At 42.0% G+C, this 20,045-nt stretch overlaps 1 protein-coding gene across 1 annotated transcript in view; it reads right to left on the reverse strand.

Annotated features, from left to right (window-relative positions):
• Positions 1-20,045, reverse strand: part of TIAM2 (TIAM Rac1 associated GEF 2) — a 357,519-nt gene that overhangs the window by 110,275 nt on the left and 227,199 nt on the right. The window contains exon 2 of the mRNA XM_065888960.1: positions 1,131-1,174. The gene's annotated coding sequence lies outside the window, so the exon portion shown is untranslated. The remainder of the gene's footprint in view (positions 1-1,130; positions 1,175-20,045) is intronic.

Raw genomic sequence — 20,045 nt, forward strand, 5'->3', positions numbered from 1 at the left:
CTAAATTACCTTCCACTATGACAGAACTTTCTAAAAACACGTTCTTCACATGACAAAGGAACCAAGCAACTTCTTTCTGAACCTGACACAACTCAAGAGACGTAGGGACAAGAGTGACGTACGGAATTGGTTCTCCTCCTAAAATGCAGGTCATCAGCCAGATAAACAGTACTGCCCGCTCCTGTGCTGGTGATTTTAAGCGCACAATCTCTTGTCTGATGTTAATTCAGAAACTCAACAGGCATAGCTTAAGACAAGAGACCTCCTATGGGCTTGGTATTGGGAGGTTTTGAACCAATGATTCTTGAAGAGAAAAATGAGGGGGAAATATCTTTACTCTGTCACTCCAATATAATGATTTTTCAGTGACCACACAGATATATTTTCATTATACATAAGCTACTGGAAGAGTTCATACCATACCCCAATATAAGTGACTCCTGCTGAAAAATGACCACATTTGTAATAACATGACTCTGGGTACCATACTATGTTGGAGCTTTTCATGTACCACACAGAGTAGGATATCAAAAAGGATAAGGCCTAGAAGTTCTCAAAAACTAAACTGAGATGGAAAAAAGGGGAGGAAAATACAAGCTCTCATTTGGGACAGAAAAACATTTTAATGAACCATCTCTAGAGCTTTTCTAAAGACTTTAAGGGTTCTCACTTTAGGACCTGATGACAGAAAAAAGTCTGAAGCTGACTTGTTAGAATGTGGGTATTAAAAAAAAAAACCTGCTAGATTCTTTCAATTCCCTTTAAAACCCCAATTTGCTTAAGGAGTCTATTAGTTAAGTCAAATTCAAGGTGAAACTTGATCCAAACCTCCCCCCTGCACCCCACCCTCAGTTTTTTTATTTTAACCAGTATATCACTGTTTGAGGCAAGTTGGAGGTGATGCTTCCACTCATGTCTCCAAATATATGTAGTAGGCTTTTCATTTTAATTCTTTTGTACCTAAGAATGTACAGCCACAAAATTCAAAAGGGCTGATGTTTCTTTGGTGACAATTATCAAACACAGTTTAAAACGCAAATAATGGGAACAAATAATTAAACCTTTACTAATCCCCTAAATCACAGTCATGCAACTAGACATGAACCGCAGCTCCCACGAGCAGAATTTACCTGCAGTCTGGTCTGTGCGCTGAGGGAGATTAATGGTCAGTCGACTTGACAGGGTCCTGGGAGCAAGGCAGCATGGTTAGCAAGTGAGAGGAGTGAGTCCATGAAATGATCCTGAAAAGCAGAAACAGGAGTAAAGTCTGTCAAGCGTTTAACACCCATTAAAGGAAGGTTTCACGTAAGTTACCTGAAGAAACAACAGGTGCCCAGAATCCCTGTCAAAACAATAAATGGAATGTCTGTGAGCAGCCTGATCCATCGGGGTTGTTTGGAAGATGTGAAGGAAGCCAGGACCAACCCCTCCCCCCACTCCTCCCCCCACCCCTCCCCCCTCCCCCAACCTTGCAAAGGCCTTTCACTGCACTCAGTCTGCATTCAAATGTACGCCTTTGTTTCAGGGGAGAGCAGGTGAAAGTGCTGCCCTGAGTCATGGCTCATCTGTCACCACTGCTAGGAAAACAACTCACAGAAGCACCGTCCTGGTATGGCGAGAACGGGTCCCTGTTCCCCATTTGACGAAGCAGCAAAAACAAAACCCAAAATGCAGAGTCACAGGGAAACAGCCCTTGGCTAAAATAATGCGTGTCAGAGAGGCAGACCCGGTTGGTCGATGAGATGAAAAGGTTTTCTCCAGCACCTGCTTGGGTCTCACTGCACAAGGCTAGAGGCAGGAAGCCCACCTTTGAGGGAATGAGGAGGGGGGCTTGGGGTGCTGCCATCTGGCTGTGCTCATTGCCGGACACAAAGCCTTTATTTCCGTCACAGACAGAGCGAGCAGAGCAGTGAGGGGCCACTAGTGACTTTTTTCCTCTTAAAATTTTTATTTGTAATTGTGGTACAACACATGTAACATTTACCATCTGAACCAATTTCAAGTGTACAGACAGTAATGCGAAGCACGTTCACATCGTTACGCAGTCCGTCTCCAGAATGCTTTTCATCTTGCAAAACTAAATCTCCTACATTAAACAGCTCCCCACCTCCCCCTCTCCCCCCTCCCCCCAGCCCCTTGTAACAACCATTCTATTTTCTGTCTATGAATCTGATAGCTCCAGGCACATTATGGAAGTGGAATCATACAGGATTTGTTGTTTGTGACTGGCATATTTCACTTAGCATAATGTCTTCGAGGCTCATCTGTGTTGCAGCATGCATCAGAATTTCCTCCCTTTTTAAGGCTGAATAATATTCCATTGTATGTGTACACAATTCGTTTATCCATTCATCTGTAAATGGATACCTGGAGACTGCTTTCTACCTCTTGGCCACTGTGAATAATACTGCTGTGAACATAGGTATACAAATAACTCTTCAATACTCTGCTTTTACTTCCTTTGGGTATATACCCAGAAATGGAATTGCTGGATCATATGGTAATTCTAGTTTTCATTTTTCAAGGAGCCACCATACTGTTTCCCATAGCAGCGGCACCATTTTACATTCCCACCAACAGTTCACAGACTTCTAATTTCTTTACATCTTCACCAATACTTGTGATTTTCTATTTGTTTTATATAGTGGCCATCCTACAGTAATGAGATGATATCTTACTGTGGTTGTGATTTGCATTTCCCTAATGATTAGTGATGTTGAACATTTTTTCATGGTTTATTAGCCACTTGTATAGCTTCTTTGGAGGGTTCGATGGTGACTTTTAAAGTTCATGAAGCACTAACACGGGAACTAAGTATGTCCAGTGAGGCCAAAGACACAAGTCTATCTGGGACGATCCACACACACACATTTTAAATTGAAAAAAACATATTTTAATGTCAAAGATTTCCCACTTAGGCATCAGCAGGAGATCTAACAGCCTTTATAAAGACTGAGGCCAGCATCTAACTAACAAGGTCTGAAATGGTACCTACTACATTACTGACCACACCTTCCCGTGGGCAGCTCTCCCAAACATCTAAAAGGCAGAAGAGCCACTGGTCGAGCTACCACTAAAAAGTGGCCCCCGTGATACCTCTGACACGGGAGCTAGAACACAAGAACCCCACCTTTTGAAACTTCAAAACCTGCGTTGTCTGTCTTTTCTCAGCTACACTCTTTTAACACAGGAACTAAAAGTGGCCAGAGAAGCTCCCAGCTGCTGGGGCTGAGACCTCACACAATAAGCTGAGGGGCGTGAGCCTTTGTGTTTGTGTACTTTCATCAAGACCAAGGTCTAGTGATGACCCACAGGTGAAAGTCTCCTGGGCGGCTCTTTGTCAGGCCCTTCTGATCCCAGATCACGTGCCCAAAGACGAGCACACAGCACTGGCTTAAGGCCCCCAACCCAGAGCGGCATAAAGCTGCCGCTGAGAGAGGGTCCCGCTGGGTCAGCCGCTCAAGGACACACAAAGACAGGGGTTCAAAGGTGCAGAATGGCTCAGGGCTGTAAGTTTATGCCCCAGCAGCAGATTGTAACCTCAACTTGTCTTACTCCTTGTGAAGTTAAATAGCTTAATTTTATATTTCATGTCCTATTTTAAAACACATAGCCCTAAACCCTGTCCTTTCTGAGGTGCTGTCCATTAAGGCCTGCAACTTTGGGGCTCACAGAAGCATTTAATAAACACCTGTTGAATTGAATGAAAGCAATTTCACCTGTTAGAAGGTTGATCTGGGCACAGACTAAGAGCAGGAATCATCCCAACAGGATCTGGCTGAAAGACTGATGTATTAATCCATGGGGCGATGTCTCAATAATTAACACAGTACTGCCTGGAGAAAAGCCAAAAGGCAGACACAACATGCAATGTGACACGTGGACGATGCTGACCAGCTGTTCAACATCCCTAGTCAATCAATCCCACAGAAGGAAAACAGCCTTAAACTGTAGCAAGAAGAATTTATCTAATATTTATGAGGAATTTATTGACAGAGAAGGGTAATCTCTGAGGGAAACTTTAGATCTGTCCCTGAGGAGTTTGGCAAATTGAACTGCTATGTATCTGTCATACTTCAGCTGTGATTTTTTTGCCTGAAAGCAAGAGAATAAACAGGTCAGGTTTTCTGCAAGCCTGACTCTCTGAACTTTTACTAAGGGAATTTTATGGTATTCAAGTTAAAAAAAAATGTTTATTGATAGAAAGCAGGCTGACAATATCAAAATGACAGATTTCCTGTGAAATTTTTTAAAAAGAAAAGAAATAGCTAAAAGCCCCCAATAGGAAAAAGCACGCACACTGGTACACTAACCTCCAGTAATACATACCAGGTACACTAACGTACAACAAGGCCCACGGTTGACCCAGAGAAAATGTACGTGCGTTACTCAGGGATAAATGAAAGGGTGCTAAGACTGGGTGGACTTCACAAATATTCTATGCTGTGTATATACATTTTTACAATTATTTTTTATTTAGTGAATAATTATAATAAAATATTGGAATTTTAAAAAACTGATCACCATCTCCTGAACCTAAAAACAATCCTTGTCTTTTGTTTTCACATTCCCTTCCGATCCCCAATCTAATGAATGTGCTATGTAGATTTTTAAGCTAAAATCACAAACAAGAATGGAAGTTTTTTTCCTTTTTTTTTTTAAATTCAAGTATAGTTGATTTACACTGTTGTGTTAGTTTCAGGTGTACAGCAAAGTGATTCATATACATATGATTCAGTTATATATATATGTATTTATATGTATTATATATATATATCTCACATATACATTCTTTTTCAGATTCTTTTCCCTTATTCTTTATTACAGAATATTGAGTATGGTTCCCTGTGCTATACAGTAGGTCCTTGTTATCTATTTTATATATAGTACTGTGTATATGTTAATCCCAAACTCCTAATTTAAACTTTTTAAAATTGCAATCAATTACCACCCCAGAAATGTCCAGCAATGTGGAGGAATTCCACAAATACGTCATCAGAATCCCAGGAGCCACTGTGACCTACTGAACCTCACAGGAGGAAACTTTTAGGAGGAAATTCAAGATTTACCTTTTCTTCACTTGCCTTGAGCTTGGCCTTGAACTGATGTGTCAGACTGGCAAATTCTCTGCTTCCACATAATATAGAGTTCAGAGCAAAGGAAACTAAAATCCTCCAACTCTGCTTGGTCTCCGCCTGTGCCGGCTGCCCAGATGGAGCAACTACAGGGAAATCAGAGACAACCCGAGCACGCCAGATGGGGCTGTGCGGAGGGCTGGGGGCTGACTGGTGATGGCAAGCAGAACGGAGGCGTGGGGACACGGAACAAAAGCCAGACTTACGCCTTGGCGAGGCAGTTAAGGGGAGCTCAACAAGATAGCAACAAGGCTTCTCACGTAATTTTAGAAAGATTTTTATACTGAAAGAGGAGCCTCATCACTGGACAAGACAAACATTTCAGATAGTGATAAGAGCTGGAAAAAAGATAAGAAAAGGACTAACCATTAATCATAACAATATCTACTTGGTTCCCTTTACTGAGGGGTGGGAGGCTGAGGGGAGCGTCACTCATTAAGGAGACAAATCTCAGAATCCTTGTCTGGTTTGTGTCACAGAACTTGGGTTTAAGACCTGCTTCCAGCTCTTAAATAACATGTGAGTTTTGGGTCGAACTACTTACGCTTTCTGAATCTCTTTTTCCCCATTTGCAACTTGAGGATAAAAATATCTGTCCTACCTACTTCATGGATAGGGAATCAAGTGTGGAAATATATGTGAAACAACCTAAAAAACTGTGAAACACAAATATACAGTACTATTATTAATTTTTAGTGATAAATTTAACTTGGTGTACTATGATATCAGATCTTATAACAGTCTGCTGTTTCATTTTATTAACTATTAATCAGTACATTAATTATTACATATGTTTATTATATAAATCTGGAACTTTCCAAGTTCCATTGTTAGCACTGATTTTGATCAATTCCCCAATAGTTACAGCATATAAAACTATCTAACTTGCCACACATGTGTCAAATGTCAACAGAAACAATGACACAAATCACGTACTTGTATTATTACATGCTAGAAAGTGTAGAAATGTAACCTAAGTGTTCACTGAACAGCTGGCGAATCTCAGCCACGGCGATGTTGGTCCCCAGGGGACATCTGGCAATATCTAGAAACATTTTTGGTTGTCACGCTGGGGCACTGGCATCGAGCAGGTAGAGTTCAGAGATGCTAAAGATCTTACAATGCACAGGACAGTCCCCACAATAAATAATTACTTGACTCCATACGTCATTAGTGTTGAGGCTGAGAAACCCCGCCTTAAAATGTTACTGCCTGTCTCAGTAAAAACACTAAAATACAAGAACAAGTATGCCGAAAAATCTAAAACCAAAGCATTCAAACTCTGTCAAGGACCCAAACTTACAAACTCTGTAAATACAGCCTGAAGCTGCTTCTCCCATCTTGCCTCAAGGAAGCGCACTCCAAATGCACGGATACCCAGACTCGAAGGAGCTCATTTCTAATCATAAGAAAACATGAACCCAATTTGTATGAAGAGGCAGGAGAAAGGAACATCTGGTCTCCATAGGAATAGTGCTGAGGGAGCGTAACCCTTATAAATAAAGTGGGCAGAAAGCGGGCTGCTGCTAAAGGCGTCAAAAGCTAAGTGTCCATTGTGGAGCCCCATTGGGTCTATTTCAATTCAGCAGGATTCCTTCCAAATGCATATTAACAGATGAAAAGACAAACCAATCTGCAGCAAGGGATGCCTAACAGGACCTCAGTCGACAAACACGGCTGGTATTCGGCAGGGGAAAAGCAATAAATTCCACAGAGACAATAGGCCAGCTTTCTGCATAGCACATCACCTTAGTAAGCCAATTTCTCACAAGCAGGGTCTCAGCACCCACACCTGTTTTCATAAAAAAAAAAACCTTTAACATCTGCAGCATTGCTTACAGAAGTGTTTGTCCAAGGGTTCATGATGCATTGTTGGCTCATGAAATTCATTTAATGATTTAATACCAGTATTTTCAAAGGAACAGAATAGAATAGGAATGGAGCAGAGACTATAATAAAATAGAAAATAGAGAATTGTATCCCAATAATGGTAAAAATTGTTCTATGACATTAGATTTTTTTGTGTGCTTGTATGTTTGCCTGTATACTGGGTGGTGAAGTAAAATTATATCTCCTTGAGTAATGGTCTGAAAAAAGAACTTGAAAACAATGACTTATAAAACCGCAAGTAGCAGTTTCATCAGAATGGCACATCCATTCTAATAAGACCCAAGGACAACCCAAGTCTAGAGAGTCTTGAAACATCCAAAAAATCATCACCCAAGGCAAACACTTCAGCTAGAAAGAAGAAGAGCGAGAGAGAAAAGGACTCTCCGTCACTGATGTGCAGTTCTGGGCACCACATGTGACGTCCCCACCCTTCTGCAGGCTACAGATTAAGAGGAACTTTCCTTGGACATTCAGACCCTTCCTATGAAAGTTAAAAATGACCCCATAAAGAAGTCAGCCAAAGAACTGAGTCTTGAGGATGTGTGAGATTCTGCTAGATGGAGAAAGGAAAGGACATTCCAAGGAATAGAAAATGGCACATCCAAAGACACGGGCGCTCCAGGACCCCTTGCTGAATCCGTATGTGACTGAATCAACAAGTGAACTAAGCAGAGAAAGCCCCCAGCTTGCTCAGGAAAGGTGACAAGGGCAGCAGGGACTGAGCACAAGTGTCAGGGATAACGTTGAGAGAGACGAGGAGGAAGAGGTAAGAGGGGAAGGAAGGATGAGGGAGAGGAGGTTGGGGGAGACCTTGCCTGTCCCTGCCCATCACCTTCGCGCCCTCCCCACTGTCCCCAGGAGCACCACACATGAGCCATCTCCTAGGGACACTCTGGGACACCATCTGGGAAGGAGTCCACAGTAATCAGTAGCTCGAAGCCCAGCGTGGGAGGCAGCGTTGGCAAAAGAAGAAAATGTCCTTAGTGTTCGCAGAAACTTGGGAACTGATGTGAAATAAGAGTTCCACTCACCAACTCAACTTGAATTTCCGCAGACCCGCCTATACATCCACCTGTGTGCTGGGCACTGGAGAGAAACAAGAGTGATATATGATCTGATCCCTTCCCCAGAGGGCCTTATCAGCTTGTGTAGGAAGGGGGAGCAATGATTAACAGGAAACATTTGCAGAATCAATAAGCGAGTTTACAACAACTTTAACAGCATTGAGTTTATGAGAGACGTGGTGAGACCAACAGTCCCACAAATATTACTGGTATGTTTCTGGAATGTCAGTGAGTTGAGAGGCCCAGCTACCTCTGAGCCATCACAGAAACTGAAAATATTTCAGGGGTTTTTAAAAAATCAACTTTTCAATAAAAATTGCAGAACTAACATAGTCTAAAATAAAACCATCCATGTAAAGATAAAACTTTTTTATTTTTCTTTCAAAAATTATCAAAATGCATCTCATACATTTTCATCCCTGCTCTTTCTAACACAGTAGCATGGAATTTTTTTTTTTTTTTTTTTTTTTAAAGAATCAGATGTTGGGATTCCCCTGGTGGCACAGTGGTTACGAATCCGCCTGCCAATGCAGGGAACACAGGTTCGAGCCCTGGTCTGGGAAGACCCACAAGCCGCAGAGCAACTAAGCCCGTGCGCCACAACTACTGAGCCTGCACTCAAGAGCCACAGCTACCGAGCCCATGTGCCACAACTACTGAAGCTCGTGTGCTTAGAGCCCATGCTCCGCAACAAGAGAAGCCACCGCAATGAGAAGCCTGCGCACCGCAATGAAGAGTAGCCCCGGCTCGCCGCAACTAGAGAAAGCCCGCGCACAGCAACAAAGACCCAACACAGGCAAAAATAAATTAATTCATTAAATAAAAATAAATTTATTTTTAAAAATCGCTGACCTTAAATATATATATATATCAAATGTTGAGTCCCACTCTGCATTTTCTCCCAAGTGTTCTTCAAGTCTCATCCACAATTTGGCCAACAGCCTGGTCTCTACAGACCTTATACTGCTTTGGTGACGGCTGGAACCAAAGATGCACAAGATTCAAAATGGTCAGCATGACTTTTAAATAACCCTCTTTTGTAACTTGGGATTCAAAATGGTTTGCATGACTTTTAAATAACCTCTCTTTTTTAACTTTTAGGAACATGAGCCATTCTACAACAAGCGAGTTCAGACATGGGTAGGCACCTCCCAAGCTTCACACCAAGATGAAAACAGAAGACCATGCATCGGAATGCCAGGCTATAACCACATGGCTTCTCACTGGCTCGGAGACCTGTCCATAAGGCACGTGCTTCAGTAAATCAGAAGCAGGCATCGCACTCCTAAACCTCAGTCGTGTTCTGTGAACAAAATATACCGTGGTCATTGTACCAGGCTATTCTTAGCAAAGTATTTCTTCATTATATACTGTTCCATTTAAGTTAAAAAATGAACAGGCTTAAAGCACACATTTTTCCCCTCATTTAAACAGGGGCTTTCCTCACCCTCATAAATGTGTACTATTTTCCTTCCATTCGGCTTGTAGCCTGATTGAAGCCTTCATTTCTATAGGTCTACGTCTTAAAACCACAATATAAGTTGGTCTTGGGCCTGAAGGTAAAATTAAACCAATCACTGCTGAACTTTTCCATAAATCATACATTATTCAAAATAAACCTGATTAGATTTTAGCTAGTAACTTTACAGAAACTTTCAGGGGGAAAAAAAAAAAAGAATAGCATTAGTACATATAGTTTAAGTTTCATAATTTACAGGAATTGAAAAGTTTTGATACCTCAAGTAGATGGGCATGCAGAGAGACAGGGAAGGATTTAATATGTCCGAGATGCTGTGTGCCAGGGCTACCCAGGGCACAAGAACCCCAAGAGCTTAGCTAATCATCCCTGTTTTATAGAAACGGAAATGTTAGCCTCCAGGGATTAAATAATTTGACCAAGATCCCGAAGGGGCAAAGGTAGAAATCCAACCTGCATTTCTTTAATTTTTTAAAAAATATATGTATTTACATCAATACAATTTTAAATGTTTCTGTACTTTTTAAACCTGAAAACATCTCGTATCTTTTTTTAAAAAGTACCATCTAACTTTCAGCTTCGTCCTTCAGAAGGATGATTGGGATCCATGCCCCTTTCATAAATACCTTTCCCTAGCGGTATCCGTTCTCCAAGCAGCAAAGGCTTCCACAGCTGGGGATGGGAACATGATAAAATGAAAAACTGCAATTTTAAGTTAACTAAGGAGCTGGAAGTTTAAAATGTAGTTATTCTTTTCTGCTGCTTTGCAACAACATTGCACAAATGAGAGCTTTTTTTCTTGATAGTTTAAGCTACATGGTCATTATTCTAAGTATCAAGACCATAGAATAACCAAGGGGAATCTTCCTGAAGTTTCCATTTCATCTAATGCTAAGTAACTTAAACACTGTTGCCATAATAAAGAAACATAGATCACAAAGTAAAATATAAAATTTACATTTTGAGATAAAACATAGGAAGTCAATGATATTTAGCATTTACATTAGGTTGCTTTAGCTACCTCACCAGGTATCCTAAGTAGGATATACTTCCATTGAATAACGTGATAAATGTTTCCTGAGCAACTAGTCTGTGCTAGAACTGTTCTGGGCCCTGGGATATAGCAATAAATATACCTTCCCCCCTCCAAAAAAAAAAATTCCTTTCATGGAGCTTATATTATAGTGGGGAGACTGAACGATAAACCAAGAAGGTAAGTAAATTATATATTAGAAGGTGATTGAGTACTTTAGCGAAAAAATACAGGGGCAAGGGGGAAATAGGCAATGTCGGGAGAGGGGAGCTATAGGTCTAGAAAGCGGAGCAGAGAAGTCCTCATGACTGGTGACATTCAAGCAAGGACTTGCTGGAGGGGAGAACATGCGGATTCTGGGGAAAGAAAGAGCCTCTGAAGCAGAGGACAGAAGGTGCAAATGCCCAGATTGGTGGACAGGCAGGAAGTCAGCTCGGCTAGAGCAGGAGCCGTCAGAGGGGACAAGGAACCAGAGGGCGCAGCCCGAAGGGACATTGTAAGGGCTCTGGCTTTCACACTGAGATGGCAAGTCATGACTAGAGGGCTGTGAATAGAGACGGCTCATCATGGGGCATATTTCAAGAGGACCCCTGCAGCTGCCCTGAGGATCTGGACTGCTGGCAGCAAGGAGGAAGCCAGGGCCTGTTGGGCTGGGAGGGTAATTCACATGAGAGGTGATGTGGGTGGGACTCAGGTGGGAGGGTTAGGAGTCTGGAGACAGGTGAAGGGAGAGCCAACAGGAGTCTCAGGTTGTTGGCAGTGAGCGGTGACAGGTCAAGGACGACACCGCGATCCTCAGACTAAGCCACCGGGAGAATGGGAAGGGCAGAGCAGAGCGGGCCTGGGAGGAAGAGAACGGGGTGGGGTCTGCTTTTGTCAGGTGGGAGATGCCCACTGGACATCAAGGTGGCAACGCTGAGTAGACACTGGGGTTTAGGAGCCTAGAGTTCCAGGGAGAGATGGGCCTGAGGTACAAATTTTCTATCACCCACGTGAAGATGGTATTTAAAACATACACTGGATGAGCCCCCCGAGGGAATAAGTAAACAAGGGGAAGAAAAGAGGCTCAAAGAGGCCCGGCAGTGCTCCAACGCCAAGAGGCCAAGAAATAAGCAGAAACAGGAATAGCAGTCGGTCAGTGGATCCAATTAAGAGGAAACCAAGAAAATATGTTGCTGACAAAGCCCACTGAAAAAAGGCTTTTCAGAGAGGAGATCATAAGCAAGTACCAAATGCTTCTGGTAGTTCACGTAACAAGGACTGAGAACAGAGCCCTGGACCCAGCACCGTGCAGGCTACCGGTGAACTTGACCGGAGCAGAGTCCAGGTGGAGGAAGCCGGGCTGGAGTGAGTCTGAGGGCCATGAAATTGAAGATGGTGAATAGAGACAACTCGTCAAGGAGTTTTACTGTAAAGAAGGGAGAATCAGGCGGTAGGAATCTAAAAGAAGTTTGTGTGTGTGTGTCTGTGTGTCTGTGTGTGTGTGTCTGTGTGTGTGTCTGTGTCTGTAAATCCGAGAATTGGATGTGGCAGGAGAGAGAGGGGAAATTCTGGTGTTGTCCTTTATTAGCCAAAGGGGAAGGAGGCTTCTCCCCAAGCCTGTTCATGCACCAGAGGGGGAACTGGCCCTAGAGCCACGACGCTCTATTAGACAAACTTCAGAAAAACATCTGAGAACTAATAATAAACACATGAGGTAAGGCACCAGGACAAAAGTGTATCAACTCTAGTAAGGAACTTTTTGGCAAATTATTTCTCACTGTGCCTTCTTATAATTTCCACTTTTTTTCCTCTCCAGGTCACATGTAGGGTAGAAAAAGTAAGTCAAGGTTTTTGCTATGTTCCGGTTACTTCTGGGTTTGGGAGTTGTTTTGTATTTAACTTTTGATTAATTTGTGATCAATTGTCAATGGAATATATATGTATATACATATATGTGACTCTGTGTGTGTGTCTGTGTTCCATGAATGGGGGTACACTTTTCATGAAGCTCTTTACTCTCTATTACCTTTTGATATCTTGGTTTTTCTTGGCTTATGTCTGTCTGTGAACAATGCTGCCTTTCACTTGTCACTCTACCTTTCAGGGGTGGCTACAGATGACTGGAAAACAAATCTATTTTCATTCTCTCCACTCAGAGTTTCTTTTCATTGGCTTTAAATGGTATGGACGTTTAGCTCTTGTCTTTCCCAGCCCATACACTCCGCATCTCTTTAGCCCTTCACATCTCAGCAATCCTACTCAATTCTGCAACTAGAGATGTGTCAAGGTCAAGTACAAAAACAGGATGGGGATTATAATTTCTTTCCAGTGTTGTCCTAAAGATACCCAGGATTTCTAAACCTTTATTTAAGTTTTAGGAACACCCTGGACCAACTTCATCCCAACACTACCTGCAGCACTTATCACATCCCTTTCCGAGAACAAAATGATTACTTAGTCTATCACTTTATATGTAAAGTTTATTTTTCCAAAAGGGCCTTACATTACCTTGGCACCAAAGCTAAAGTCCATCTGCTGTCTTCTGTTCCCTTCCAGAGCCTCTCTCGTCAGGCACAGAACTAATGAAAACGTCAGTCTTCTATTAGAGTGGGATCATGGGGAAAAAAACCTCTCAATATAAGGCCACAAAGAGGGACAGATTGACAGATGAAGTCTAGCCAAAGCTGCCTTATCATACAGGTTAACACATGGCACCTAACTCTCTCTCTGGCAATAGTCAATGGGAATGATGACCATCGGCTGAGTGTACAGCTCTGAACTTCATTAGGATCCAAGAAAAACAAAAGTCTTTGCCTTGTCTCTGACTAGAGCTTTAGGCCTGTCTGGTTTGGTAAGTAAGTAAGTATGTAAGTCAATGAAAGGAAGGAAGGAAGGGAGGGAGGGAGAGAGAGAGGGAGGGAGGGACAGAGGAAAACGGGTACGTATGTGTCAATTTATATCAGAGGGGCTTCCCTGGTGGCGCAGTGGTTGAGAGTCCACCTGCCGATGCAGGGGACACGGGTTCGTGCCCCGGTCCGGGAAGATCCCACATGCCGCGGAGCGGCTGGGCCCGTGGGCCACGGCCGCTGAGCCTGCGCGTCCGGAGCCTGTGCTCCGCAACGGGAGAGGCCACAACAGGGAGAGGCCCGCGTACCGCAAAAAAAAAAAAAAAAAAAAAGATAAATCAGAATGAGCCAAAGTATTCCCAATTAAAGAGACAGGTAGTGTAGGGAAAGATCAACAAGATAACTGGTATCACATCCCAGCTCAGCAGCCAACCATCTTGGTAGCTTCGGACGTGCCATTTCATTTCTGTAGGTTTTCAGTTTTCCCATTTGAAAGATTGCCTCAGGTCCCTTTTCAACTCTACAATACTACAGACTATAAACAGCTGACAAGAGAGTGTACAATGTATTCCTGGGATACTGACATTAACACCTCCTAGCATTTGGAAGTCCATCTGAGATAGAACTGAATAATCAAAAGACACTCAACCCACCATTACTAAAATTCAAACTGTTATAAACACAATGTTTAGAACCTTTCTGTGTCAACAGCCAGAAATTCAGGTTTGTCAACTACTATTATTTCTTTTCCCTGTCTCTAATATTATTGCTATTTATTTTGAGTCCATACCTTTATCTAATTTTTTTTAGTTTCTCCAGTAAAACCATTTTATCTTGTTCCTTATTTAAGGAACACAATTTCAAATGACAAATGCAAATGATTATTTATTTATTTATACTTATTATTACTCCCCTTTTAAGGGATCTCACTAATGGGGTTTATTATCTTTATGTAAATGAGTTTTACAAAGTGGGCTAAACCTGAAGGCACAGACAGACACAGAAAGGGGCCCCGTTAGGTATTTAAGGAGTGTGAGCTTTTCCCTCCAGGCTTCTCTCTGTGTTGTTTCCACATTCATTCGATAGCTGTTGAATAGGAAGAGGTTGTAGGGACCCTACGCTAACTTTATACTTCTGGAAAAGGGAATATGGCTCTTCTCGAACACAGTCTTGGACCACCAAGACAGAATCATCTGCTCTACTTAGTGGTTAAGTGAAGAACCACTTCAGAAGGATAATCTCTTGGCAAGGAGCCCAGCCCTTATCTCGCACTTCTAGGCCTCCTAGATCAGGCCTGGGGTAAGGAGAAGGCTTTGCAAGTCACTCCCTCTGCACTAAAGTATTGAAAGAAAGGTGTTATCTACTTGCATTCAAAACACCATGTCAGTATGGAGTGGAGTCAGAAGGTTCTTCAACAGACTTCAGTTTCTGTCTACAAGCTCTGGTGAAAATCAAAGCGGCTGACATGTGTTAATGCAACTACACAAGAAGACAGGTGGGGCTTGCTCTGTCCCTGCTCTACGTGGCTGCTGGCTCTGTCACAGCAGCGATTTCTACTTTCAAAGGAAGAGCAAGAATAAAACACTACCAGCATTTCTATTAATTCTAACCTACCTGCACGGCACTCACATTCCTCCATCCCTAAAAGACATTTCTGTAAAGGAAGACACACATTGAAGAGGCACACACATCACCCACCTTAAAATAACTCATAACCTCATTCAGCTGAAAGTAAGTACAAAATTTAGAATCCCTAAGTATGACGGAGGGCCACAGTGAAACGCTGAGACGTGTTAGGGAAAACTCTAGCAGCTGTTCTTCAGTACACTTACTTTCCAGAAATTCTATAAATAATCTTCCAAGTTACAATGACTGCAAGAAAGCTTCCTATTTCTGTCTCTCCACCTACCAATTTTCCGAGAATTACATGCTTGGCCAAATTAACATAAAGCTGAGGGAAATGCTCTGCCAGCCGAGTCCCTCAATCCTTGCTGATAAACTCGGGTGCTCAGACAGACGCCTAATGAATGAGCCGCCCCTGAGGGGTTATAACATGAATCAATCATCCTACTTAAATAAAGTGCTCCCCCCCCGGCCCCCCCCACCACACACACACACGACGAAGGATTCCCTTTCTTTCTCAGAAAGCTGGAGACAAAAGTTAAGGATAAACGTTGATAAAGAGTGAACATCAAATTACAAGCCGAAACTCTTAAACCAAGGAGCTCACTCAGCTCAAAAGTAAGGCCTGAAGAAAAAAAAAAAAAAAAAAAAAAGTAAGGCCTGAGCAAGTTACATAATGAGCAGGAAACTATAAAATACAATCTCTGCGCACATTTTCATTTCCCTTCGTGCCCTGAAAGAATTAACTGGTAAAGATAAGGTCATAGTCATCAGTGCTTTCACATGGTCAGACTGAGAAATGGCACTTTCCTGAGATAGCAGGAAAAATAAATCCATACAACATATACCATCAGCTTTGGGAGAGAGTTAATTAGTTAAAACGGGATGGGCAGCTGTGATAAATCACAAATAGGTGTGTGAAAGCATACAGACACTCAGCGTGAAAGGGACTGTTCCCCCATGCACACCAATGTGGGCAGCCCAAGTACAAAATAATGTGAAACAAAATTCAGCACACGATGACGTTACCAAAAGGAACGTTTCAAGAAACACAGATATCTCACATATAACACGAAGTCTCAACTGCAAAAGGGGGAAAATAAACTTTTATACCCTTACCTTTGCCAGAACTTTGGATGTAGCCAGTTCTTCTCAGGCTCTTTTAATTAGTCCACCAAGTTTCCCAGAGTCAAGGTCTACATACACATCCGTGGACTCCCTCTTCTTCCTGCCCATGGTAAGGCAGGAAACAACGTCTAACACTTCAAATGCTCGGCCGTTAAGAGCTAAAAACAGATCCTGTGCAATGCTCGATATATTTTCGTCTGCTAGCTACACACCCTCATCATGTTCAATTTTTTCCATTGGTGGGGGAGTATGATGCAGACTTAACCAGAAAGTGGTTTTCCATGGGCTGCCGGCAGTGATTAGGCAGGACAGCCTGCCATCAGGGCCTCGGAGCGGGGCTCGCCCATGACTGCGCTGCTGTTGGCCTCACATTCCAGAATTACCACCAAAGTTCCATAGGAACGCGGCTCCAGAGTTTGCTGAATAAAGGTTTACTCACTTGAAGGGAACCTCAGCTGTTTTTTTAAGCCTTTTCAGCAGGAAGAATACACACCTACCATCCTTGTGTTTCGAGCGGTAGTAAACATTCTATCTCCAAAACCACAGCTGGAATGTGACGGTCGTAAAAACCCTGCCTCAAGAGCAGCCCTTCAAAATAACTTTGTGATTTGCAAAATAGCGGGTGTTATACTTACTCTGTGTGCCTTGCTGGAGTTACTTCGTTTTTCAGTGAAGTAGCAGTGCCCTACAGTGCCCTACGCTGGAAGTCCCTGTTATCTCAAAAGGGTCACTATTTTCTCAAAAATTAACATTGAATTGTTAAAAAAAAAAAAAAAAAAAAAAAGGGATAGACCAGAGGTTTAAGGGTTAAGTCTTGCTGTACCTTTTGATGAAAGACCTTCCATTTAAAGTATGCCCAAAAGATAAAGCAACATTTTCAGATCATTTTATATTAGTTACTGGGGATGGAGGGGTTGCCAAATGGGAAAACAAGGTTACATCTGTGGAGCAGATTTTCAATTTGTTTCAATTTTTGAAATTATAGTCCATAGAAGAAAACAGTTTAAGCAGAAGTTTCCAAGTTATCCTGGACAAACACATGGCAAGAGTTTTTTAAGAAAATAACTTTTCATAAAAAAATGTGAATGGCTCTATACATGCAACAGACAAGATTCTTACATAATATTAAAGACAAGATTCTAGTTTAGACATATAAGCTTTTAATTCCTTATCTTGCATGAAAAATGAATACATATGTACACATGCATAATCTATACATACAGGTACACACATGTGCAAACAGAATGTTGTTTCCATCTAGTTTCCATGTAGTTAATACATGCTTGAAAATACACTTCCTAATCTTAGTTGACAAATAATAAGGGCCATTACATAAGATCATCAGCCCAATAGTTATAAAAGGTATTCTAACCTCCACAAAAACTTAAATTAGTGAACATAGAACCAAGGAATTTTTAGTGCTGGTGGAGAAAAACTGAAAAATTCCTTGCTCCAAGCCCCTCAGTTAGCAAATGAGAATCGAGGCTTTAAGTGACATGCCCAAGGTCAGCAGCAGGCAGCAGAGTCAGGACCTGCCACCCAAGTAGCCACAACCCCTGGGACTGAAGTCAGAAGGTTGCCAGGGAAGCCAAGTCACATAACAGAAAACATGGGAATTCCCAAAATGTTAATTTGACGTGTGTCTGTATTTAAAAATTCTCTGGGTAAATACAGAAGAAGCAAGTATGCTGTTTAAGTCACTTAGCTCCCATTCTTTTAGATCCAGCACCATCATTTCTGTTACCAAAAAAATTAAGTGAAAGAAAATATCAGCCAGCATAAAACAAGCATATGTCTTCCAAACAACCTCAAGACAGAAGAACAGCTCCTTGATGTGAAGGAGAAGAGGGGAATTATGTCAGAAAGAAGAAGGAAGTTTTAAAGAGATATGTTTCTGAGGATGGAAAAAGTATCAGAAGAACAATTAATTGCATGGAAACACTTGCACATCCCTATTATTCTTAAGACAATTCTGACCTTTTGATACATTTTACACGTAGATTGCTCTAAGCCAGAACTACCCAGAAGACTGACTTATCTCTGACATTCCTCAGACACTTCCAATGGGTTTGCATTGCCTGGCTCCATTTTTTATCACTGAGGTCACCCAAATAACTTTAGTTCTACAAATTTATAGAGTCACTTGGGGTTTCAAACTATGTCAGATTTTTCAAGTTCTTTAGACTTTGTCCAACTACAGCAAAACACTCTCAATTTAGTACTCCATCCTAAAATTACAAAACCCAGCATATTTCCACAACATAAAACCTAGACTTTATCTAATGCCTCACTCTGACATAATAATATAACTGGACATATGCATTAACAGGCATCTAAAACTGAATTCCTTGGCAAAGATCTCTGAGCATTATGTAAATTACTACTTAAGAAGTATTCTGTCCTCAAACACACCATGCAAAATGACACATGTAAAAGCAAATACAGCAAAATGTTAACAATTACAGAATTCAGGTGCTGGGTTTATTGTTCACTATACAATTCTCTGGACTTTTCTGTATTTTTGCAAATTTTCTTAATAAAAGGTTGGGGGGGAGATTGGGATTGACATATATACACTAACATGTATAAAATAGATAACTAATAAGAACCTGCTGTATAAAAAAAGTTTTGCAGGGCGGAAATTGAGACACCGATGTAGAGAACAAACGTATGGACACCAAGGGGGGAAAGCGGTGGCACGTGGGGATGGTGGTGTGATGAACTGGGAGACTGGGATTGACATGGATACACTGGTGTGGATAAAATGGATGACTAATAAGAACCTGCTGTATAAAAAAGTAAATAAAAGAAAAAGAAGATACATGCACCCCAACGTTCATTGCAGCACTATTTACAGTAGCTAAGTCATGGAAACAACCTAAATGTCCATCAACAGATGAATGGATGAAGAAGATGTGGCCCATTTATACAAGGGAATATTACTCAGCTGTAAAAAAGAATGAAATAACACCATTTGCAGCAACATGGATGGACCTAGAGATTACCAGACTAGGTGAAGTAAGTCAGACAGACAAAGACAAATATCCTATGATATCCCTCATACGTGGAATCTGATTTTTTAAAATGAACTTATTTACAAAACAGAAACAGACTTGCAGATATCGAAAACAAACTTATGGTTACCAAAGGGGAAACATGGGGCAGGGGGAGGGATAAATCAGGAGCTTGGAATGAACATACACACACTACTATATATAAGATAGATAACCGACAAGGACCTACATAGCACAGGGAACTCTACTCAATATTCTGTGATAACCTATATGACAAAAGAATCTAAAAAAGACTGAATATATGTATATGTATAACTGAACAACTAATACTCCAATAAAATTTAAAAGAAAAAGAGTGAAGCCATATATAGCTGAGACCACTCCTTTTTTGTTTATTTATGTGTTTGTTTGTTTATTTATTTTTGGCTGCATTGGGTCTCCTTTGCTGTGCGCAGGCTTTCTCTAGTTGCGGCGAGCAGGGGCTACTCTTCGTGGTGGTGTGCAGGCTTCTCACTGCAGTGTCTTCTCTTGTTGCGGAGCATGGGCTCTAGGCACGCAGGCTCAGTAGTTGTGGTGCATGGGCTTAGTTGCTCCACAGCATGTGGGATCTTCCCGGACCAGGGCTCTAACCCATGTCCCCTGCATTGGCAGGTGAATTCTTAACCACTGCGCCACCAGTGAAGTCCCAAGCATCATTCTTTTTTTTTTTTTTTGCTGTACGCGGGCCTCTCACCGCTGTGGCCTCTCCCGTCACGGAGCACAGGCTCCGGACACGCAGGCTCAGCAGCCATGGCTCACGGGCCCAGCCGCTCTGCGGCATGTGGGATCCTCCCGGACCGGGGCACGAACCCGT

This window comes from Phocoena phocoena, chromosome 12 (genome assembly GCF_963924675.1).
Source record: "Phocoena phocoena chromosome 12, mPhoPho1.1, whole genome shotgun sequence".
NCBI classification, from domain to species: Eukaryota; Metazoa; Chordata; class Mammalia; order Artiodactyla; family Phocoenidae; genus Phocoena; species Phocoena phocoena.